Here is a 25,644-nt window from a genome sequence, read left to right on the forward strand (position 1 = left end):
CGTTTCCACCAATGCTAAGCTTTGTGGAACATTGAAAATGACGACAGCTTCAATGTGATAATCGCATTCACCTCTGTTTGAGTGACACGCACACAGTTTTAGCAAAAAATCCATAAATCAGCAAATTAAAACAATAATGCGTTTGCCGCAATGTGATTATCACGACTTCCCTCGTATACCTACCTCCTGATATTGATCGGCCTGGCGAGTTCCGCAGAGATGTCTGCATGTGATAGGTTTAACCACATCCTTCTATTATTTCAAAATATAATTAACTTAACATATTAGTACATTCTTTAAGCACAACTTACTATGTATGTAAATATTTCACACAATATATAGTTACAAAGGAAATACTTTAAGTTTTGAGAATAAAAACTACTTCTTAATATATAAAAGGTGACTGACTGACTGACTGACTGATCTATCAGCGCACAGCTCAAACTACTGGACGGATCGGGCTGAAATTTGGCATGCTGATAGCTATTATGACGTAGGCATCCGTTAAGAAAGGATTTTTGAAAATTCAACCCCTACGGGGGTGAAATAGGCGTTTGAAATTTCTGTAGTCCACGCTGATGAAGTCGCGAGCATAAGCTAGTTTTGAATAAAAGTAGACAAAAGCACTTTTATTTGTCTGTATCTAAAGCATTTTTTTAAACATACATACTAATAGCGAGCAAACGAGCAGGCGGGTCACCATGTTAAGCGACTGCCGCCCATGAACAGTTGCAGCACCAGAGGAACTGCCGTAGCGTTACCGGCCTTCCATTTCATTTTTCCTGATTTTAGCTCTAGTTTCTAGAAGGACACTAAATAAACACAGCGGCTAGGCACCTCAAGTTAATGAGCCTATGAGTTTTTATTATTCTATTTTATTGGGAATACCAACAGCTTATTGTACTATAAGTTTAAGGTAACATTCGGATCACGGCAGTCGCGATCCGGCAATCGCGATCCGGCAGTCGCGATCCGGCAGCCGTGGTTCGGCAGCCGCGGTACAGCGCTTTGTAGGGATTTGTATATATTATGTACATCTTCAGAATTGATAGCTTTAGAATTAAATAACTGAAAGCTAATAAACAGGATTTCATTTCATAAATTAGTTAAATTAAATGATTAACTGATTAAGAGTTTTGATAAGCTAATTAACACTACCTATATTTTTATTAGTTTTCAAGTAAAAAGAGGTTTTCAAGCCTGAATTTGGTGTTATGGGGTTTTAAATGAATTTAAATTAAAATTTTTGCTACTGTGTATACAATTTATTTTCTGACACAATGATCTTAATAAATAAAATTCCATAACAAAAATATCACGAACTGTTACACAATCATAATGTGTTCTAGCTTGGCATATCAGTAAACATAATATAAATACATATAAAGTAAGCATAAAAATCATAATCTTTCACAGTGATTTGCCATTTGATATCTTCATTTAACATAACTTCATGAAAATTAACACGTCTCTGTTAATTGATTAAAATAATCCGTACTAAGAGTATTATAAATGCGAAAGTGTGTCTGTCTGTCTGCTAGTCTTTCAAGGGCCATCCATTAAACAAATACAAATTTGTACATTAAAAAATCAGACGAAATAATAGACATATGTACCTTGCATCTCGGAGTCGGACATACGCCACTTTTTATCCCGGAAAATCAGAGAGTTTCCACGAGATTTTTAAAATACCTAAATCTACATTGACGAAGTCACCAACGTCATTTATTTGGTACAGAGATAGCTTGCATTCTGGAGACGGATGAAGAAAATCAAAAAGTTCCCATGGTATTCTAAATCGACGTGAACAAAGTCAAGTCGCGGGCATCATCTTAATCGCACCATTCGCGGGTATTGTCTAAACACAAACTAAATAGTTCAAAAAGTTTGTATCTATCGAAAAACCAAATGCAGTTTAACCTTGGGTTTCTCAAGTTCATCGTGTACCACGTCTGCAAAGTTTTGTCGATCAGTTGTTACGATAGAACAGTCATCATCATTATTGATGATTGATCAATCATCGTCAACTGATAGACGTCCAAAGCTGAACATCACGGTCCTCCGCCGCCTGACTCCTACGGCTCCCTGCGACTCGTTTGCTGGTCTGCTTTGGTACTGGTGGGTCTGATAACAGTGTCGCAGCGGCTTCAGGTGCGAGTTTCAAATCCTAGCACCATGGAAGATGGAGAACAGTATTTTTAATAATAAACTTCTTCCACATATTTTAAAAAAGAGAAATCTGCCTGAATTTAAATGGAGATTCCCCAGTCTTCTTTAATCATGTCAGCTGCTTTTTCAGCGATCATCATCGTTGGTGCATTCGTATGAGCGGCTGGTATATGTGGCATTATACTGGCATCTACTACTCTAAGTCCTGCGATTCCATAAACTTTTAGACGAGCATCTACAACGGCCTCTGGATCGCTTCTTGGTCCCATTTTAGCAGTGCAGCAATGGTGATAGATTGTATTTGTAATCGTTTTCATTGCGCATTTCCAATACAAATCCGAACCAAATTTCAAATTAGCACATTTCGGTATTGGTATATCATGTAATTTGCTTCCATATATTTGAAATGCTTTAGTTTTTGATAATTCTATAACTTTTCTGATGCCATATAATATTATCTTTTCATCATGCCCACCATCTATAAAGTTGTTTGCGTATATCAATGGTTTCTCTAAAGGATCATTGCTTTTTAAAGTTATTCGGCCTCTTGACTTAGGACGTAATATCATCGGAAATACCATCCAAGTATGCCTGTTACTTATCGGCTTATAAACCACGTCATATAAATGTTCGTCAATGGCAAAAGCATGTTCGTATGCTGGCTGCGATACTATGGAACCGGCCACAAATAGTAACTCTAAATCTGGATAGCCATCTGAGTTATGTAGGTCCTTTGTGTCAATGAAGGCAATAGCTTCCGTGCTAGTCGGAGCTGCTAAAGGGCCAGTATGATGACAAAAATAGTCAATAACATTATCTGAAGTGGCAATGCTTTCAAATCTCAGTGAGTCTGTTGTGTTTATTGTGAATGTGAGTTCCTCCGAGTGCCCAGTGATCTTGAAGATTATAACCAACTGGCAAATTAATAAAGGTTGAAATGTTCTTATTTGTTAAATGCTCCGTTGGACCGATTCCACTTAAAATTAATAATTATGGTGAATTAATGGCACCTGCAGATAGAATCACTTCCCTTCTTGCTTTGACTATGTTGTTTTTTCCATCTTTCATTAATTGTACACCAAAAGCTCTCTTCTTCCAAGGATCTATGAGAATTTTTGTAACTATTGCATTTTTTACTAGATGGAAGTTTTTGCGGTTTGTGATCGGGTGTAGGAATGCGCGACTCGACCTTACTCTTGTTCCATTGTTCATAGTAAACTGAATGTAAGAATATCCAATTTGTTTCTGTCCATTATAATCGACAACCCTACCACCAGTTTCTATGCCTGCTTCTAAAAATGCTCGGGACAATGGGGTTCTCCAATTTGGTTCTTGAATATTTATCGGTCCATATATAGAGTGGTATTTTGTATCGTTTGCTAATCCCGGAATTTGCATATTCTCTGATTTTTTAAAATATTATCATAATTCCATCCTGTAAAAAACAATTATTATGTTATTTTTTATATTAAAATTGACTCAAATATATTTTAAAATGAAACCCTACTACCAATTTTTTTTTAATTTGTACGCGGCCTTGAAGTTTATCGTCTTCCAAAATTGTCCAACGCCTCTCAAGAAGTTTTCACATCGAATAATAATTAAATTACCTGAATTTCCATTAGCAGCCCATCGATCATAGTCTTTCCTGTTGCCACGGGTGTGCATCATGGAATGTAAAACAGAGGATCCACCGACGACTTTTCCCCTTGGCCATGCGCAGCGACCAGCACGCATGCCCAAGCAGCCGGCCTCCTGGAAATGGTAAGGCCAATGTTTAGATCGCCATTTTACCTTGGTTTCCCTATTGAGTAAACTATTATACATCTTTAGAACTGAGTGATATTGAATGTTCAAGGTTCATTTTTAATATTCTATTATTCCTCTGTAGGTTCGTGTACAGTACGCGGCAGAAAGTAATATACATCGGCCTTTAGAATGACATTTCGGCTTTGTAGAGCTTTGTCTCTGTTACTCATACCTATGTATATGACGTTTTGTCGGTCTCTACGACAGAGACAATGCTCTACAAATCTGCTATCTTCTTCTAAAGGTCTATGTACATTACTTTCTTCCGCGTACTGTACCTACCGGTACCTACCTATGGTAACTAGGGTCACAGTTCACAACTATTTTCCTGAAGCAGTTGTATTTTATTATTTGTTGACAGATAACAGTACAACTTTCAATGTTTTGTTGCCAATCACAGTAACGTTACAGAGGGCCTGGAAGCGGAACCTACTACTGAATGTCATGAAACAAAGAAACATGTCATCCATACGATCAGTTAAAAACAGATGCGTAAGGAAAAGGAAGTTTTGTTTTAATCATACAGGCACTAACTTCTTGGTATTTGGAGTAAATGTCATGCATGCAATACGTATAATTGGAGGTCCGGGTGCCATGACGCTGTCCCTTTATGAGGAGTTTGTCCGTAGTGTGCTCCAAACAAACGAAGTTTGGTTCTCATTTGAATATCTACCAATAAAACTATAGGTATATTTTGTAGACACGTTCTAGAAATTAATATTTGTGTCTATGGTTTCCAGATTTATGAAAAATGCATAGTTTTAATTTTACACGGGCTCGAAGATTTACATAATATAAATCTTTAAACAAAACTAAGTTTGTATCAGAAGCGCTGAGAAGCGCGCTAGGGGCTCTCTCTCACTCTCTAAAAATTTAACAAACTAGATATTGCCCGCAACTTTTACTTTCGTGGGAACTCTTTACTTTTCTAGGATATAAAAGTAGCCTATATATCCGTCCCCGGAATACAAGCTATCTTCTAGAACTAGTTTCATACCTAAGTCATGAATTGCTATGCTTTGAATTCCGACTTGCGGAGAGCCGTGCCAACAGCTGGTTTAATTTAATCCATACTGACCATTATAAAAAGAATACATTTGTTTGTTTGTTTATAATCGATAAACTTTGAAATTACTGAACCGATTTTAATTATTATTCTTTCATCATTAGAATTTATATAACCACTAGATGATGCCCGCGATTTCGTCAGCGTAGATTTAGGTTTTTAAAAATCCTGTGGGAACTCTTCAATTTTCCGGCCTTCATTTTTCAATTAGCCTAAGTCCTTCCCTGGGATGCAAGCTATCTCTGTACCAAATTTCGTCAGAATCGGTTAAACGGTTGAGCCGTGAGGAGCTAGCAGACAGACAGACAGACACACTTTCGCATTTATAATATTAAAGTATGGATTATAATGAATAAAAAAAGCTACTTTATCCAGAAATAACATTATCAAATTTCATCCGAGCGAATCCGGACTGATCAGTCTGTACCTACAGACTGATCAGTCATAACAAAAAAGAGATGAATAGAGCCAGAACGTAAGTTTAACAACGTCATCAACTATCGTGAAGGTATGGGTGGGTATTCTAGTAGTGAGGTTCGTCAATAATAATGAATCACGTTAAACATTATTATTGCCCTTGACTATTTATGAGAACTTGAATGTGGTTCTAAAAGTCAATTTTGGAAAGTCAAACATGCGGTTTAACTCATTATCAATTATTGTTCGTCATGAAGTTTTACCCAAAATCTAGATATCGTAATACTAATTACTCATCTCGTAATTTTCCATAACTTCCAGTACGTTGTTGTAGACATTGTGACATCTCGAATCACAGCAGAATAGAATTATTTCACTCCAGTTCTTGTGAAATTAGCCTAGGTATGTGGGTTTACGTTATTATCTTTTGTGTGGCCGATACGCACTCATCATTGTGTTGATAAGTCGCTAGTTATTAGGAACCGTTCGAATTTTAAGTCTAAGCAATGATTACTATCAAGAAATCATCTTATCTTTTTAAAATAACTATGCATAAGAAAAACCGGCCAAGTGCGAGTCAGGCTCGCGCCACGAGGGTTCCGTTATTTAGTCGTATTTTTTCGACATTTTGCACGATAATTATAAAACTATGATGTGTAAAAATAAATAAAAACTAGTTTTAGAATGCACAGATGAAGCCCTTTTATATGTGTAGTGGGGTATCCACTTGATATAGTTATCTTACTTCGAAAATTGAAAATACTAATTATTAGTTTATGACCACAAATTAATTTTTTTTGTGTTATGTAACCACAAATTCACGGTTTTCAGATTTTTCCCCTAATGCCAGCTATAAGACCCACCTTCCTGCCAAATTTCATGATTCTAGGTCAACGGGAAGTAAGTACGGGAAGGGTAGTAGTAGGGAACGGTGTAGGTTTCTTGACAGAAACACAGACAACAAAGTGATCCTATAAGGGTTCCGTTTTTCCTTTTGATGTACGGAACCCTAAAAAATTAACAAAACTAAGGGGTTACATTGAATATACAGGTGGCCGGGGATGTGACTGCTAAAAGAAAAATTTAAATACCTTATATTTTAAAGATAAGGAAAATAAATAAAGGCTTAATAATAATAATAATATTATGGGGTATCCAAATCACCCCTATGTATGTTCAGCGATTTTTAGTAGTTTAGGAGATATGAATTTTTTAATGATTTCTTCATAATTTTCATCCGTCAGTGGTTTTTCTTTTTTTTTCTTTCAGTAGTACTTTTTGTACATGTTTTTTGTGGTAATTAGTAAACATGAACTCTACTATTGCCTAAAAAATTACGATTTACCTAGGCATTATGGAACATGACTAAAATTTTACCGAAAGTTCAAAATTATTGTTCGAGCGCAGTAGTTACAAATGTCAAGACATGAAAAAAAATTGAAAAATGGCGCTAATGGCATCTAAGTAATTCTTAAAACTTTTATGAACTTACCACTTTAGAAATAAAAAAAAAAAACCTAACCTTAATAGGGGCTTATTTGATGTAAATGGCCTCCAAAGTAAATTAGTGACTTTTTTAATTCAAAATTAATCATAAAAATTTCTTCAAATTATGAAAAATTCAAATGTACTTCATTATTTTAACAGTTTTTAGGTTCCGTACCAGAAAAGTGCCAATGGGACCCTATTACTAAGCCTCCGCTGTCCGTCCGTCCATCCGTCCGTCTGCCAGTCGGCGGGCTGTATCTCTTGAACCGTAATAAGTAGAGACTTGAAATTTTCACAAAATGTGTATTTCTATTGCCGCTTTAACAACAAATAATAAAATTTCAAATAGGCCGCCAGTAAATTAAAAAATATTGAAAGCACTTAATCTTGTACGGAACCCTCCGTGCGCGAGTCCATTTTTGGTCCATTGCACCGACTGATCTATCAACGCACAGCTCAAACTACTGGATCGGGTCGAAAAGCATGCAGATAGCTATTATGACGTAGACATCCGCTAAAAAAGGATTTTTGAAAATTCAACCCCTAAGGGGGTAAAAAAGGGGTCCGAAATTTGTATAGTCCACGCGGACGAAGTCGCGGGCATAAGCTAGTTTAATTATATTATAGCATCTTTATTGTGATCAGACTTTTCTTGTGGGTGTATGAAGGCATGCAGGTTTCCTCACAATGTTTTTCTTCACTGTTTAGGCAAGTGATTTTATGCTGAGTTGTTCGAAAGAAATTAAAAAATTCAGTGGGGATTAAATTAATTTAATCACGAGACTCCATAGAATTGTTGTGATAAAATTAGTTTAATAGCTACAATTTTTTTGAATTTGTTTCGAAGAACTCAGCGTTAATCGTTCAAAACGCACTTAACTCCGCATTACTTCGTTCATTGTTGTAGTAAGTCTTTACTTGTAGATAGAGAAAAAAATTGCCTTCACTTGTACAAAACAAGATGACAGTCAAAATTTTAAAATATCTACCATTGACGTCTTAAAAAATATCAAGTCATAAAGAAATCAAACGTTTTATTTTTCTGTTCTGCGTAGGTATATATACCTACCTACTCGTAACTAACAAGGTTAAAGGTGAACACAGGGTATGGTATAGGTTTTTAAAGAAACTTCTATATTTTTAAGAGATCGGATGACTGGTTTAGTAGACATATATACATTTCACATGTTGGGCGCAATTTTTTTACTCATACACTTGTTTCAGTAACTGCTGATGCTATCAACTCGAAATTTTGAATAGGTATATTTCAAATTAAAGAATTTAATTCTTTTATTGCAAAAGGGGTTGTACGGTCGGACGTCCTTACCACTGGAGTAAAATCGATAGAAAATTTGATCCCGTAGGTATCCCGAAGAATACTTAATATCGGAATAAAAACTAGCCTATATGGACCCGAAGTATCAGCTACCATTGTATCAAATTTCATTCCTAAATATGGTCAGTAGTTTTTGCGCGATGCGGGCATAAACAGACAGGCAGACAGACGGACAGACCGACAGACAGATAAAAATTAAAAAAAAATTGTTTTGGGGTAGTATATCTCAAAATATATTTAGTGTACAAAAATCGTCCGGTTACAGTTTTATTATTAGTGTAGATTAGATACTCGACACATTATGTCGGTTATGGATCCGTCTAAAAATATTCGTGATTCTAACAGCTGCTAAGTGCTAAGCGAAATAATGTGAGAAGTACCTATTGTATGCTGGTATACTGATATTTTTTTAAGCTAAATATCTCTTTGTAGACTTTTTTACAAATGTTCTGAGTAATCTTCATTTAATTTGGTTGAATAAAATTCGTGGTTGTCCATTATTTTTTTATATACTATATTAACAAAAGACATGTACACTTTTTCTATTATGACTTTTTGCTTTATAGACGTCAGTTGTCATTATAAAAGTAACGAACAATAAGGCGAGAACACAAGCCTTTTTTTAGGTTCCGTACTTACTACTTAGTAATGGAAAAATGGAAACATTATTATTTTTCAATAAAAAGTCCCACTTAGGTAATGACTTTCAAAACGTATTTTGTACTTCCTTTGATTTCTCTCTATGCATCGTATCTCATTGCTGAGTGTCGTGACCCCTTCCTATTACTCACATAGCGGTAGGGATTTTTTCAGGATAGTAATGCGGTGGTTCCCACTTTCCGAATATACAGGTCCTAAGAAAAACTCGACTAAGAAGACTACTATTTAGACCCTTTGGTTAAGATCTATAGAGCGCATTTTATAACTTCAATAAGCTTCCAGCAGACATATTGGAGATGTATCTCAACAAGTTCAAAGTTTCATAAACGTAAACTTACCTATTGGAAAATCCTAATACAATGTAAAGGATTATTTAAATGATAAGAAAGATTAGGAATGAGTTGCTTAGCATCTTTGTGATAGTTCTAGTAAGTTTAAGGGCCCGCTATCCCTTGAAATATGAAATTCTAAGATTTCAAGCTCCAAATTTACCATCATAGGACGAACTTTTATGTAATTGAATACATGTTTAAAATAAATCAATCTTTCGTATTGACTTTTATTGTATCATATTTACAAAATCTATGTTATTTATTTTGTAGTGTCCAATCTCCCGCACCTAGTTTTAATTAAATAAATAACAGACTCAACTTTAAAGCCCGAAATCTGTCCTTGAAAATCATCTAATTTACTAAAAAAATTATCTGAATATCAGAAATATAGTCTTATTGCCTTATAATGTGGACTAGAATATGGATTTTTAATCACATTACTGAAAGAACTGTTGCCAATTTTCACGAATTATATGGCTAGTTTAAGACAACTTTTTGTATTGAATAAAACATAAATTCAACCAAAAATGTATACCAAAATAAACTATGATAGATTTGGTAACAATCCATTTATTGGATCAAGCATAAAAAAATTATAAACATCACTCTAAATTACTATAAATAGCCACGCAATGGCTTCGTTCGTATGGCCGAGCGTAAATTTGTAAACCTTCTCTTGATTTTGTAAAGTGGTGATAATAAAAAGAATACCCGGCTGAGTTTGTTGTGGGCTCTTCTGAGACCTAGGTGCGTTTGGAACCCTCGTAGCTTTAGTTTTAAGTTTACGTAATTAATTATCACCACTATGTCTAACAAATCTAACAATTTTGACAATCAATAAGAGTAACATTTTTTTAAATAGATATCTCTCTGCGAGCAAACGAGCAGGCGGGTCACCTGATGTTTAATGATTACCGTCGCCCATGAACATTTGCAGCACCAGAGGTGCTGCGTTGCCGGCCTTTCAGGAATACCTAAACATGTTGCCTATTTTGAATAAATCATTTGACTTTGACTTTGCTCACACTTATGATACTGTTAAAACGAGACAGCATATTATTATCGGTGGCATAAATTGTAATTTCGTTTTAACTGAAATTTAAGTCTGAGTCAAGTCAAAGTAGGTACGCTCTATAGATCAGTCAGGCTTTAGCGATGACTAGCGTTCGTTCCTACATGTTAGTGATAATGATAGTGTTCAGACTATATGATATTTATTTGAAATTGACGTAAAGGAGACTTATCCGTAGTTTAACTTAAGTTTATTGTTTCGTGTTTTTCCTCCTTCGTGTATTAGACTGACTATGCGTACAGAATATTAACTAATACAGATAAGTATCTAATGACCCCAGTGTCTCCTTCACCGGATCACGATCTGAATTGTAATATGTTATGACCGAGACGCCTCTGAAACATTATTATATAGATAACTTGCTTAAGCCCGCGACTTCGTCCGCGTGGATTACATTAATTTTCCTTATTATTATTGGTAATTAGTAATAATTATACTGCTAATTGTAATTCACAAGATTATACAATTTATATACAACTTTGAACGCTCGTAAAGTCATTTATATGTATGACAATATGAACATAATATAAAGCTTATGTTCATATAATAAACTACATACTAGCTTATGTTCATATATAATATACTAATAAGTATATTTTATTCGCTTACCTGATTTTTAGCTTTATTTTATATTTCTATAGCTAAATAATTAGTATGAAATTCATAAGCTTGAATTATGGCCTAGTCATTTGTAGGTTGTGTTGTCATTATCACTCAGATTATTTCAACTAAGTATAGTTTTAATGACCGGATGTAATCCATACTAATATTATAAATGCGAAAGTGTGTCGGTCTGTATGTTGGTCTGTCTATCTGTCTGTCCGCTAGCTTTTTACGGCCCCACCGTTCATCCGATTTTAACGAAATTTACTACCGAGATAGCTTGCATCCACAACAGCACGGAGACCACCCCAGAGTGAAGATGAAGCTTGCAGCCCGGGGAAGGACATAGGTTACTTTTTATTCCGGAAAAATCAGTTTCCATGGGATTTTTAAAAATAAATTAATATTTTTAATAAATATTTTATACAGTTTTATTTTATAAACTACATAAGTCTGTTACGACTAATTGCCATTTCAGAGGTTTTATCCAAATATAGGAAAGTTTTCAAAGTTCTTCTAATGCGCAACGTTTTCAGACCTTTTGCAGACCTTTTGCTTCCAAAACCTTGTTCCACCTCACAGATTAAGATATTTGCAGCATAACTGTGCACCAAATCAAACTGGCCTCGAAAGCATTTCTGTGTCGATTTTTTTTTCGTAACTATAAAATAAAACTGGTTTGGAGGTGATTGAAGGGCCTGAATAATTATGACATATAATAGAAATGAAGTAAAAAAAACTCTTAATTTCTAAAATTTTTAACTTCATAAAAAGAAGGACGATGCAACCAACTAAACGTCTCTTTGAATTAGAAAATTAAAAAATTGAATTATTCGTTGATGGTAGCAATCGAGTGATGCTAAATAGTCCTATCATAGAGTATACACTTATTGTTAGTCTTATCACCTGTAGTTTGTCAATTTCACTCTCCACAGGCTTTTTTTTTTGCATGATAGGCTCGCGCTTAACGACAATGATTGCTTAAAGAAAGCAATGATGAGGTCTAAATTGGAGTGCGCTTGCCTAGAAGTTGCCTTTCACTCTTCCCTTGAAGGTACCTAAATTATACGTGGCAGGAAACACGGACGCCGGAAGGGCGTTGCTCTTACTTAAAAAAAATTATATATAGTAAATGGCTCTACCCTTTCAAGGATTCTGTAGCAGATAGATTAAATATCTTTAAAATGTGATGAAGGGAGGTCTTAGAAGGGAAGTGATTATATATTGGGAAATTAATGAGCTTTTAGTTCAAAAAGGTGAAGCGTGTTAAAAACATAATATGCTCTAAAGAGCATAGATTAATGTGATCATACAACATCATTTATTAACTAATTCTGTTCCTTGGCTGTTAATAAAGGAAGTAGCTAATTTATAGAGCTGTTATATTTAACATTTTTGTGACTAGTAAATTAAAACGATTTTGAATAATCCATAATAATCGAAATCGGCAAACATAATATACGGAAATGGTGTCTCGTAGATACAAAGAAAAAATGAGTAAGTAAGTGTAGTAAATCCGTAAGTTTTTTCCGATTTACAACCTATAAAGGCTAGTTATCTTATTTTGGATCGCACTTTGAGCAGAATAATGAAATTATCTTATAATATTATAACGTAAGTAAGATAAGTAACTGGCTAGAATAAATTAAAATTGTACTTCATACAATGTAATGTTCATTTGGATGTAAGAGTTATAGGAGAATTATAACACATCTTTTACTTGTTGAATCTCTAAGTAGGTACCTTGTTGAAGACTTAGATAAAAAAATCGTTTAATCTACACTAATATTATAAAGAGGAAAACTTTGTTTGTTTGTTTGTTTGTTTGTTTGTTTGTTTGTTTGTTTGTTTGTTTGTTTGTTTGTTTGTTTGTACTGAATAGGCTCAAAAACTACTGGACCGATTTTAAAAATTCTTTCACCATTCGAAAGCTACATTATCCACGAGTAACATAGGCTATATTTTATTTTGGAAAAAAATAGGGTTCCGTAAGATATTTGGGTTTTTCGGACACAAGGTGTAAAAAATCAACCAGAAAAGTTACTTATTTTGCGTACGCTGCCTAAACTATAAAAGATAGAACCATAAAATGTTCTAATTAATTGTAGATCTTATAAATATCTACAAAAAAGTCCGCGACACACTATACCCATCTATGTCGAGTGAGGCACAGCAACCATTTTTTTATTTAAAAATCTTGATTTTTTTTTGGACTACATTTAAACGCGTTTATTTTACTCATGCTATTATTCCTTATCAAAATAAATGATTTCATCACTAAGAACAGTTTATGGAGATAATATTTGGTCTTTGAATGATTAAAATTGGACGTTTGGTTTTGAAGTTATGGCGAAATTAAAATATTACGATTTCTGCTGCACGGCCCGTTGTATTATATAAAGAGGTAATGTCGTTAAGTTTGTTTGTAGGGGGTAATCTTTAGAACTACTGAACCGATTTTAAAAATTCTTTCACCAGTAGAAAGCTACATTATTCCTGAGTGACATAGGCTATACGGGATCTTTAAAAACCTAAATCTACGCGGGCGAAGCCGCGGGGATCAGCTATGGTAGAATAATTTTATGCACAGTTAGTTCCTGTTTACACGAGGCGTTTTAACTGTGGTTCTGACGACAAGTTTAAAAATAGCGGTGCGGGACGGTTATTTTGAAATTTGAACGAACATTTTTATTGATTTGGTTTCGGTGGTATTTGAGTTTGTTTTTGTCGGTGTTTTGTTTGGGTGTTTGGTTTAAAATATCAGTTGAAAGTAAACAGTTCTAGGTAATGTTGTTTAATGAACTTGTGTACTTAATATTCGATTTTATGGATATCTTGTACGACAGACGAGTGTTAAGACCTATTGTTTCTTGGAGAAATTTTATCTTTAACATTGACTGTATCGACTTGTGGAGTAAAATAGCGACGAATAGTGAAGTATTTTTTTTAATTTTTAGCTGGTTTGATTCTCGGGTGAGACAAGCTAATTTTAGAAAATCTATGAATGCAGTTTTGTTTCTTTTTAAAAGTAGGAGAATGTTTCCATTAAGTCAAATGATCTAACTTAACGATTTAAGGTAGTTCCCCTGGAGGGCCCATAATTTTATCCTACCCTATAATGTATATAGATGTGTAATTTTCGTAACAGCGACTATCTGTTATTATGTAAATGCTGACATTGCTTTATTATTTGTGTTGTGTAATTATTATTATTGCAATAGATATTAATATTACATTATCAGAAACGATGAGTGCATTTAAAATACGGAGAACCAATTTCCTAATTGTTTTTAGGGTTCTGTACCTTAAAAGGAAAAAGGAACCCTTATAGGATCACTTCGTTGTCTCTCTTGTCTGCCTGTCTGTCGTGTCTGTCAAGAAGCCTATAGGCAAGGGTACTTTCCGTTGACCTAGAATCATTTGGTAGGTAGGTAGGCCTTATAGCATACGTAAGGGGAATAATTTGTGGTTACATCACAGAAAAAAAATAAAAATTCGTTCATGTCCAAATAATTTGAACTTTCAAAATAAGAGAAATATACCAATTAGGTGTCATATGACAGAGCTTTACTTGTACACTCTAAAACAGATTTTTATTTATTTTTATGCATGATAGTTTTTAATTTATCATTCAAAATGTCGAAAAAATACGACTGTAGTACGGAACTTTCAGTGCGCGAGTCTGACTCGCACTTGGCCGGTTTTTTGAGCCCGTTATAGTTTCTAGTACATCTATCAAGACTGATATTAAAGAGAGGACCCCTTTTCTTTATCCTACTTCTGAACATTAATCTGCATACTTCCAAGCCTTAGTATAAATTATATCTAAAGTTCAACTTGATTATGCTTAGTGGATAGCTATATCATTGTGACTTGTGTTGTGACTTGTGAGTCAAGCCATTGCTTTGCTTAAATAGTTACTATGTGATTTCCGCGATTTCGTCTTCTTATTCTGGTTTATAACTAGTAAGTAGGTAAGTAATCTAAATATATAAAAGGAAAAGGTGACTGACTGACTGACTGACTGATCTATCAACGCACAGCTCACTGGACGGATCGGGCTGAAATTTGGCATGCAGATAGCTATTATGACGTAGGCATCCGCTAAGAAAGGATTTTTAAAAATTCAACCCCTAAGCGGGTGAAATAGGGATTTAAAATTTTTATAGTCCACGCGGACGAAGTCGCGAGCATAAGCTAGTAGGTATATAAAAAGAAAAGGTGACTGACTGACTGACTGATCTATCAACGCATAGCCCAAACTACTGGACGGATCGGACTGAAATTCGGCATGCAGATTATGACGTAGGCATCCGCTAGGAAAGGATTTTTGAAAATTTAACCTCTAAGGGGGTGAAATAGGGGTTTGAAATTTTAATAGTCCACGCGGACGATGTCGCGAGCATCAGCTAGTAATGAAATAAATTGAAAAACACGACTGATGTGCCATATTGATTTTTTTCTTGAATTATAGCCAGTTTCACTCGGGATGATATAAGAATTCTAACGATACCCCATACATCCTAATCTGTTAACTAGGCATTTATAACAAAGAAATTCACATACATACATGTATATGAACCCTGAAACATTACATTTCTTTTTGGACAGTCGTGTGAAAATCTCGGTGTGAAAAGTGGAACTCTTCGATTTTCCGGGAGGAAAAATAGCGTAAGTCGCTCTCCACGTCTTTGGCTGTATCCGTTCAAGAAATCACATCGATCCGTTGCTCCGTTGCGGTATAATCGAAGGACAAACCAACAAACAAACGTACTGGTACCACTGCTGGACATAGGTCTCTTGTAGGGACTTCCGCACACCACGGTCTTGCGCCGTCTGAATCCAGCGGCTTCGTGTGACTCGCCTGATGTCGTCCGTCCATCCGCCGGGTGTCGGGTCTTCAAAATGAATGGTGACACAAAAATATATGAAGGTGGTGATACGTGGGCACGTGTCAAATTTAGATTTTCGTGTGTAGGGTTGTCTCTCAATCGCATTAACAGAGTTTTAGACCAAAGTGGCTGAGTAAAATGGAAATATCAACTTTGATATAGATCTTTCTCCATAATGTTCTCAAAGGTATGAAATTTTGAGAACATTATGGAGAACTCTCAGGCGTGAAGGTTTCTTCGCGATATTTTCCTTTACCGTTAAAACAATTGACGTTTAATTGGTTAAAACACACACAACTCCGAAAAGTTAGAGGTATCGGGATCGAACTCCCGACATCCCGAATATAAGCCGGACGTCATAACCACAAGGCTATCACGGCTTGCCAAGTTTCATGTGTCGATCCGCGTTTGTCTGTGTAATATGTATTCGCTTGTGTCGGACAAAATTCCCATAAAATATTGTACATTTCGATTATAAAATATAAGTAGATAATCCCGGCTGTACTCACGTGGTTAGTCGATGTAAGCCGGACTAGTTTCATTCATTAAATACCTACATTACGTTTAAATGTGTTATACATATGAACCCTTTGTTAATAATAGAACACATTTACACAAGTTTATATGTATAACACATTTTCTTTTTAGTTTAGGTACAGAATAGCTAGGTCATCCCATCCGGGCAAAGCGGAGGCGAGTTGACGAAATGAAAACGTTCTGACGGTATTGAGATTTGTGAATTTATCTATGCGGAACTGCAACTAATAAATAATAATATATGAATATTCGTTATGTTGCATATATTATTAGTTGTATATATAGTTGTATACACAACTAAAAATATAAAAATATAAATTGAATTAAGAATATGTGGAGACAGGAAGCCTTTACAAATAAAGATACAAATATTTTCGATTCTCTCGCATACATTACAAGAATTTACACGAGCGAGTTACTTGTTCAAGGACATAGAAAACAAGTTGTTTGGGTTGATCATTATATATCGGCCATTTTTAAATTCTTTTGAATGGGTTTGAAACAACATGATTATAATGTGGACTGTAAAACTACAGGAAAATAATTATTATTTATTAATTAACCGCGATTTATGGCCTATTCTGGTGACAAAGAAGCTTTCTTTTATTTCATTACAAGTTAGTCCTTGACTGCTATCTCATCTGGTGGTAAGTGATGATGCAGTCTAAGATCGAAGCGGGCTAACTTGCAAGGGGTATGGCATACCCTTTGTCGGTTTCTACACGGCGACATCGTACCGGAACGCTAAACCGCTTGGCGGCATGGTTTTACCGGTAGCTGGCTCATTTTTAAGCAAAAAATCAGCTAAACTCTTCAGGGTGGATGAATAAACTATACTCTTGGAACTATTCCAGGTGAGCGTGACATCCCTAATAACGGTGCAAGGAGCTAGTAGTAACGCGCGCCCAGTGCGCTGCGTTTCGGGCGCTTATCAAAAATAATTTATCAACGACGGCAGTGCTTTATGTAATTTGTTAGATAGGAATTCACACAATTTTAGTAAGCGACCGAAACACAGTAACTGGGTGCGCGCTTCGTTCGGGCGCCTGTTATAAGTTATGACTAGTCCCTACAAAGTGATAAGTCAGTAAGTTCCTAATAAGTAACCAATGATGAACCACCTAAGGTATTATTAACTACTCAAATAAACATGCACTATAAAAAGATGTAGAAAAACTTTTATTTTGTTTATTTTAAAAATCATCCCATAGTTGCTTTATCTGCAAATGATGACGTATTGATGGTAGATGGTTTAGTTTTATTGCGGGAGCCAGATTTATTCTTATAAGTAATTTTATTTTGAGGAATTCACCGTATTTGCCGAACCGGTAGTCTAGAAATATATAAAACCGGCCAAGTGCGAGTCAAAGTTGCGCACTGAGGGTTTCCATATCTTGCAAGATATCTTGGTAAGAACTGTTAAAATGTTATGAGTATAGTTATTTAAAATTCGATCACCTCAAAATAAACCCCTTTTGTCTTTGGGACTTCATAAAGAACTAAGAGTTTGTTTTTAAAGAATTGTTACTAACTTTAAAAACACTGTTTCATAATCCATACTTCCATACTAATATTATGTGACAGACGAATAGTCGCAGCGCGAGGGCTCCCGTTTTTACCATTTTGTTACGGAACACTAAAAATAAAACTAGAGCTCAACTAGACCTCGGGCCCTGTAACCTTTAAGCGAAATAGCTTTTTAATTTTACTTTTTTTCGAATATTGTAGATACTGTGCGAATGCATTGGAGAAGGCAGGCAGCGGCACACATTTTTGTAAATAAGAAGATTTAGATTTCTATGTTGGTTAGGGGTAAGGGCATAGCAAGTGAAGAAGATCTACTACATGGAATGATAGTTAAGTCAAAATAATATCATACTGATTTAGTGTATATATGTAAAAATGTATTCCAATATTGCGCTGGAACCATGTCTCATTAACACCGAAATGACGTCATTTTGACGTCAGCTGAAATAAAAATATACCATCAGCTCGAAACTTCGGTCTAATGCTAACGTTACTAAAATGGCGACCACGCGCATTAGTGTTTTGCGAGACTTATTTCTGATTTACATTGCAAATACCAATTATCTACGAGTATAGGTATCTATGTATATATACTAATATAATATAGAAAAGTATACCTTTTTTGTGGCTACCAAAAAATATCGGAGCCCAAGCGAGGATGGACTGTGATATACGAGTATTTTATATTCTGAATAGGTTTTGTTTATTCCCCAAAAAATTACTGGCCCGAACTCTGTAGTTGGTTTAGTCTGAAATTGGGAGTAAAACTACGTGTTTCGGTTATCTTACGTTAATGTCTCCGACTAGTAATTGCCCATAGACGGCGGCCGTATCAGGTAGACAGTCCGCCTTCCTGTCTTTAAGTACACACTTACATGTTTGTATAAAAACATTATTTAATATTCCTAATAAAGCATTGCAGACCAAACGGAATGCTTGCATGGACAGGTGAACATCTACAAGTAGAGTTTATTGTTGAATCATAGCAATTTGGAAGTTTGGTCACGTACGGGCACCTAGGTACGTAAATAAGTCAATGCGTGTGTATAAAGTATGGTAGTAGCTGTGGAGTGGTGGATATTGTTCATTGAACAATTCTAATGAAAACTGCTGACACTATAAGCAAGAAACAAATTCTTCAAATCGGTGGCTTATATTACGGATACAGCTTCTTTTTGTCTCATTGTATTTGAAAAGAACATATTATTGTAAAGCTCTGTGACTAAATTAGTCGGTTATTTTAAGAACATTAAGAACGTATTTACCTTGGTGCTGCAAATATTCATGGGCGGCTGTAGTCACCCCTAGTCGTTTGCTCTCTATTTGTATAAAAATAAACCTGCTGGGATTTGACTTTACCTAACCTAATAACAAACAGATTAAAACTGATCTTTAGAGAAGTTTCCCTAGCGCGCTCCCCAGCGCTATCCATAAAAACGTAGTTTGGTTCTCAGTTGAATATTAACCAATACAAAAACAAATTAAATAAAATTTTGTAGACCCGTTCTAGAAACCAATATCATTTATCAGATTTCCTTAAAAATGCTGAATGATATGTACCTATATAAATATTTGAGACCGTGTAACTTTAAAAGTACACATTTTTACAGAAATATCAGACACCACAGACACAGATATCAGTTCCTAGAACGTGTTTAAGAAATTTTGTGGAGTTAAATTAAGTAGTTGATATTCAAATGAGAACCAAACTACGTTTGTTTGGAGCGCGCTACGAATGAATTCCTCTTAGGTAAAATTCAAGGGAGCATCTGAGCGAAGGAACTCGAGAAAACCTAACTGAAACAAGCGATACGGAAGTAGCAAATTTACAACCATCTTAAAACAGTAACTTTATTTAAGTTGACAGCTTTGTCCATACAATATGCAATATGGTCAAAAAATTTATTCCAGTGAACCGTCACGGCTAAAACAAGACAAACCATAATCCATATAACTAACTATCCATGTGAACTCATTGATTGGTCAGAAAGTAAATACTCCATGCTAATCCTGCCACACATGATCAGGATTATCGTCTGACTTGTGACATAATTGAAGTACCTACTATACAGATTTTTGATTTTGCCTATTTGATCAAGCTTCATGCAAAGAACAAATTGTGTGCGTGTAAATTGGACGATATTATCGATCGTGCATAGCAGGCATAAAGACCAATAAAAAAAACAATAGTAACCTGTATCATTAAAACACGGAGAGAGTGTAGGCATACAGGCATAACCCAACACATGGATGAAATAACCTTGACATTTAAAGCGTTGAAAAGTGCATCGACCTTGACAATATTATAGTAATTGGTGTAGTTGGTGGAAACTCGGAAAGTTATATTTATATATTTTTTCCCAATTAATTGTTGTACTTACTCTTATCTTATTTTCGGCTTTTTAATAATATTAATATTTCTGGTTTTAATGATCATTAAATGAACGAAGAAGTCTAGTAATACCAACACAATTTATACATCGCAGATATCTTTTACATCGTCCGTTGTGTCCGTTAGGTACTTAAGTTCTTCCAGATGTAGTACCTACTGTGGCTGTTCGTGAATACAAATTGTATTACCGGCATATACAAATAATACTACTCGTTAAAATATAAAGGGCAAAAAATACATGCGTTATTTTAATTACGGCTCATTAAATAATATTATACTATTATGAAACCACACTTTTCCTGTCTTAACATATTTGTACACCACGCCATACCCAGCGCCGTGGTTTGAAATAAACGTAGTAACCACAAAACAACAATTATTAGTTTATTCCGTGACGTCTTTAATAGAATGTATGGTATAGTTAACACGGATTTGTTCCATAAATTTTCCATAGTTCTATTTTTTAATCCGACACGATTTGAAAGTTGGGTCTTTCCCGATATAATTGGCTATACTTAGTTCGTGTTCTGGTGGATATGGAAAATTTTCTGTTCATTAAAACTGTTCCGAATCAAGATTATTTCAGACGTATGTAATATGATAGGTTCTTTAACCTGATGAAGTAACCAACGGTACACTATTTAAACCACTGTACTGAGAATTGGATACCTTAGTAAGAATTCTATGTTTGAATCTTGTTTATTATAGCACTAGATGACGTCCGCGACTACATCCGCGTGGCTTAGGTTTTTAAAATTCCCGTGGGAACTCTTCGAATTTCCAGGATAAAAAAGAAATCTATGTCAATCTCTAGGCTGTAAGCTTTCTCCGTATCAAGAAGATGATACTTGCAACTTCGTTCTTCTGGATTTAGGCTGTAGGGATTTAGGTTAAAAATCCCGTGGCAACTCTTTGATTCTCCGGAACGAAAAGTTGCATAATGTCCTTCCCCGGGATGCTAGCTTCGAATTTATAATATTTGTCTGGAAGTTTGGATTAATAACACAGATATCATCTATTTATTTAAAATACATGTAAAAGAAAAAATTAACTGACTTAAAACTCAAACGGCTGGATCTACAAATTTGGGATTTGGCATGTAGGTCATCTCTGTACCATATCGTAGATACCACTACGAATGGATTTTTACAAATTCGACTCAACTAGTTTTATATATAGTATATAGGAAATAGCTGTATGGAAAGAGTTTAAATCTAACCTGAGGTTCTGTTTGGTAGTTCCAGTTGGCTTCGGTAAACTGCAACATAGTCGCCAAAACGGGAATGTCCATGAAAAATTGTTCAGCACCACCAGCTTCTATCAGTAATACCTGTGGGAAAAGTTGTGTCTTGTTCAAACTAGAAGAAAAATAGCAGATTTTTGAAAATTCAACCCCAAGGGGGTAAAATCAAATAGGGGGTTGTTTGTGTAGTCCACGCGGATGAAGTCCCGGGCATAAACTAGTCCATACTAATATTATAAATGCGAAAGTTTGTCTGTCTGTCTGTCTACTACCTTTTCACGGTCCAACAGTTTAACCGATTTTGATGAAAGTTGGTACAGTTAGCTTACATCCCAGAGAAGGAAAAAGAATTTTTATCCTAAGAAATCAAAGACTTCCCACGGGATTTTTAAAAAACCTAAAACCACGCGGGCATCATCTAGTAGGTATTACATAAATTGTGGCGTATGAGATTCGTTCTCGCTTAGAGAGCATAAAAAGACCTAGACATTATTAAATAAAATAATAGATAGGAAATCCCTTGGTTTAGTTTTTTTACATGAGCTTCATTACCTGCAAATCTTTGAGCTGGATCTTAGAAACTACACATTTTTACGGAAGTCTTATAAACCACAGACATATATTTGTTACTAGAACATGTCTACAAAGTTTTATTGATTAGTTAGTTGGTTGATCTTCTCTATATATAAAAACCGGCCAAGTGCGAGTCAGGCTCGTGCAATGAGGGTTCCGTACTACAGTTGTATTTTTTCGACATTTTGCAGGATAATTCAAAAACTATGATACCTACATAAAAATTAATAAAAATCTGTTTTAGAATGCACAGGTGAAGACCTTTTATATGATACCCAACTTGATACAGTTATCTTACTTAGAAAATACTAATTATTAGTTCATGACCACAATTTAATTTTTTTTGTGTTATGTAACCACAAATTCACGGTTTTCAGATTTTTCTCTGAATGTCTGCTATACTTACTTCTCTTAAAACTGAAAACTACTTAGGTACCTTAGATACTATGTATGAATATTCTTTATTGTACCACAATTCACAAATAATAGGTTACAAAAAAGAAGTCTTAAAAATTTGGAACAAAAAGGCGGTCTTATCGCTAAAAATAGCGATCTCTTCCAGACACCTTAACGCCTAGGGAGAAAACGAACAAATAGACAGTAGGAGGTGCTGTATATAATAAACCTAAATACTAATAGCTAAATAAACTAAACCATATAGTAGGTATAATATTAAAATATGTATTTTATTAATACACTAATATATACAAAATAAATATAGAAAGACTACACAGATATATATTATACATTTACAATATACATATAGATTTCAGTAATAAACTATGCCGTTACTGGTGATAGCAAAGAGATAGGTAATGATCTTTGACGTCAATTTTAAATTTAGTAAGGGATTCATCACGATGAATTTGCGAGGGAAGCTCGTTCCATAAACAAGCCTTGACCGTGAAGGAATTAGTAGTACTATGTTCTTATAACAAATCTATTCTATGAAATACCCACAATGTATTACCCATCTCATAGGTTTTTTTGAATAGATACACCTGGAAACCTGCACAATTTATGACAGTGAAGTAGAACTTTGTATGTATCACTAGTTCCTATTAAAGCAATGTGTGAGTTAATAAAACGATACATAAGAATTAATTAGATGACGAAGTCACGGCAGTTTTCTACCGTTATTAACTTTTATTATATACAATCAAGTCTTTTAGCCGTTGTGGTTAAGGCACATGAGTAGTGGTACATGTGGTATTCCCCGGTATATGACATTAAGGCCTACCGTTTTTATACCAGTTCGTCCAGTATTCCAGTATTATAACGTTGTTTTTGTTTATAACATACTTTGGTCTTTGTGCGTGTAATGTGTGATTCATATAGTTATATATCTATACATTTATAACTTAAACTAAATTAACACGTTATCTATACTTCCATACTTATATTATACTAGTTAATCCCCGCGGTTTCGCCCACGTGGATTTAGGTTTTTAAAAATCCTGTGGGAACTTTTGATTTTCCAGGACAAAATTCGTAGTAGCCCGTCCCCGTGATGCAAGAAATCTCAGTACCAAATTTCGTAAAAGCATTTAAACTTTTATTCTTTAAAAATCCCATGCATTTGCAATTTAAAAATCCCAATTGGTGTATCACCACGATTTAAGAATGCAATTCCTTACAGAATCAGGCCTGAGGAGTTGGGTCTTCGAGTTCAAAAAGTCTTTACTTAGTACCGCCAATATCATCGTACCAGTAATATATCTATCTATACAATATATATATATATATAAAGAAAAGCTGACTGACTGATCTATCAACGCACAGCTCAAACTACTGGACGGCTTGGGCTGAAATTTTGCATGCAGATAGCTATTATGACGTAGACATCCGCTAAGAAAGGATTTTTGAAAATTTGTGTAGTCCACGCAGACGAAGTCGCGGTCTAAGCTAGTTAATAACAATGTTGATATGTTATTAATATCGTATAAACTTTTATTTATGGCAGTGTCTAGTATCTGTGATGGTAATTGCTAGTATTAGGTACTTTATAGTGATGCGGTGGAGCCGGTGCGTGCCGGCAAAATAACACTCATATAATTTTCCACTAATGGTTGTATAGATATTTTAACTGTTAATTGACAAACGGTAAAATAAAGACCAAATCACTATTTTGCCGCTGGACTGGCTGTGTGACTGTTTTTTTTAATTGGCTATGCTTCGTCGTTCCTTCATTCAACTTAATCTAGTTGATCTTCTTTTGGATGGAATTTGCTATGGATGTCGCCAGACCTCCCCTCTTCGCTCCACTCGGCCTAGGAGGAGGCCTAGGAGGAGGCCTACTCGCTGTGTTGCGTTGCGTTGCGGCAGTCTCTGGTGAGGGCATACCCCTACGGGTATGCACTGACGAGAAACTGCCGCAACCAAAAGCTGCTTATAGTTAAAGCTAATAAGACCTGTATTTTGAATTAATACTTTGTTTAAACCAGCGGATTTTTGCGTATTTAAGAATAAAAAACGAATTTTCTTAACATAAAATCTCACATCAAAAAGTATTTGTTGTCAGGTGTTTTAAGTACACTAAAGAATATTGATTTTATTTTTAACTAGATCATGCCTGCGACTTGTTCCGCGTGGATTTATGTTTTTAAATATCCCGTGGGAACTCTTTGATTTTCCGGGATAAAAAGTAGCTTATGTCCTTCCCCAGTATGCAAGCTATCTGAGTACCAAATTTGATCACAATCGGTTAAACTGTTGGACCGTGAAAATCTAGCAGACATACAGACAGACAGATGGATAGACAGCTACACACACTTTCGCATTTATAATTATAGTATGGAGTGTGGATTAAAGTTTGAACGTTTGCTTTGATTAGTTCTAGACTATTATTAAAAATGTAGTTTCAATTTAATGTAGAATATTCCAAATTATGAATTATGAATTTGCTGGTCAAGTTTAAACTTTTATAAAATAACGAGGGTATGGCATGCACTGGCTCTCTCTCTCTTTAACATTTCTACTAGATATTATACGTATCTATTAGGTACCTACCTCATTTTAGGTTCTGTGGTAAACAATATTATGGCTGTCAAGTTTATGTAAAACCTTGAATTGTTTGACCTTTAATAAAATAATGATAGACATTAATAGGATTATTTATTCCCAAGTACAAAGTATTACCTACTGTTCTCTAGAAGAAAAACCTGGCCAAGTGCAAGTCAGATTCGCGCACCGAGAGTTCTAATGCCTACCTTCGAACCATATGTATCATTCAAAGTCAAAGTCAAATCATTACACTTTTTGATTGTAAATTGTTGGATTTGTAAGATAATGGTAAGATAGTGATCTAATAGTGATACTAAATTACTTGAACTTAAAACTAAAGCTACGGGGATTCTATTATTATTTATGTGGTTTAATTATCAAATCAGCTGCGGACATCAACTTACGCTAAAACAGTAAAAGTTCATAATATTTATACTTATAATAGAACTGTAAATGGACAACTTCTTTACATTAAATAAGTACTTATAGTATTTTGAAAATTTTAATCGGCGGTCTTTCTACCTG

General features: G+C 34.9%; 2 protein-coding genes, 1 long non-coding RNA gene and 1 pseudogene across 3 annotated transcripts in view; 2 read left to right on the forward strand and 2 right to left on the reverse strand.

Moving 5' to 3' along the window:
• Flo2 (flotillin-2) overlaps positions 1 to 25,644 on the forward strand; it is a 240,649-nt gene that overhangs the window by 69,079 nt on the left and 145,926 nt on the right. The window lies entirely within an intron of this gene.
• LOC117985599 (glucose dehydrogenase [FAD, quinone]-like) overlaps positions 1 to 25,644 on the reverse strand; it is an 87,329-nt gene that overhangs the window by 33,500 nt on the left and 28,185 nt on the right. The window lies entirely within an intron of this gene.
• LOC138402780 (uncharacterized) overlaps positions 1 to 25,644 on the forward strand; it is a 91,289-nt gene that overhangs the window by 1,026 nt on the left and 64,619 nt on the right. The gene's annotated exons all lie outside the window — the stretch shown is intronic.
• On the reverse strand, positions 1,917 to 23,819 carry LOC138402738 (glucose dehydrogenase [FAD, quinone]-like; annotated as a pseudogene).

Source organism: Maniola hyperantus, chromosome 9, assembly GCF_902806685.2.
Source record: "Maniola hyperantus chromosome 9, iAphHyp1.2, whole genome shotgun sequence".
In the NCBI taxonomy this organism is placed as follows: Eukaryota; Metazoa; Arthropoda; class Insecta; order Lepidoptera; family Nymphalidae; genus Maniola; species Maniola hyperantus.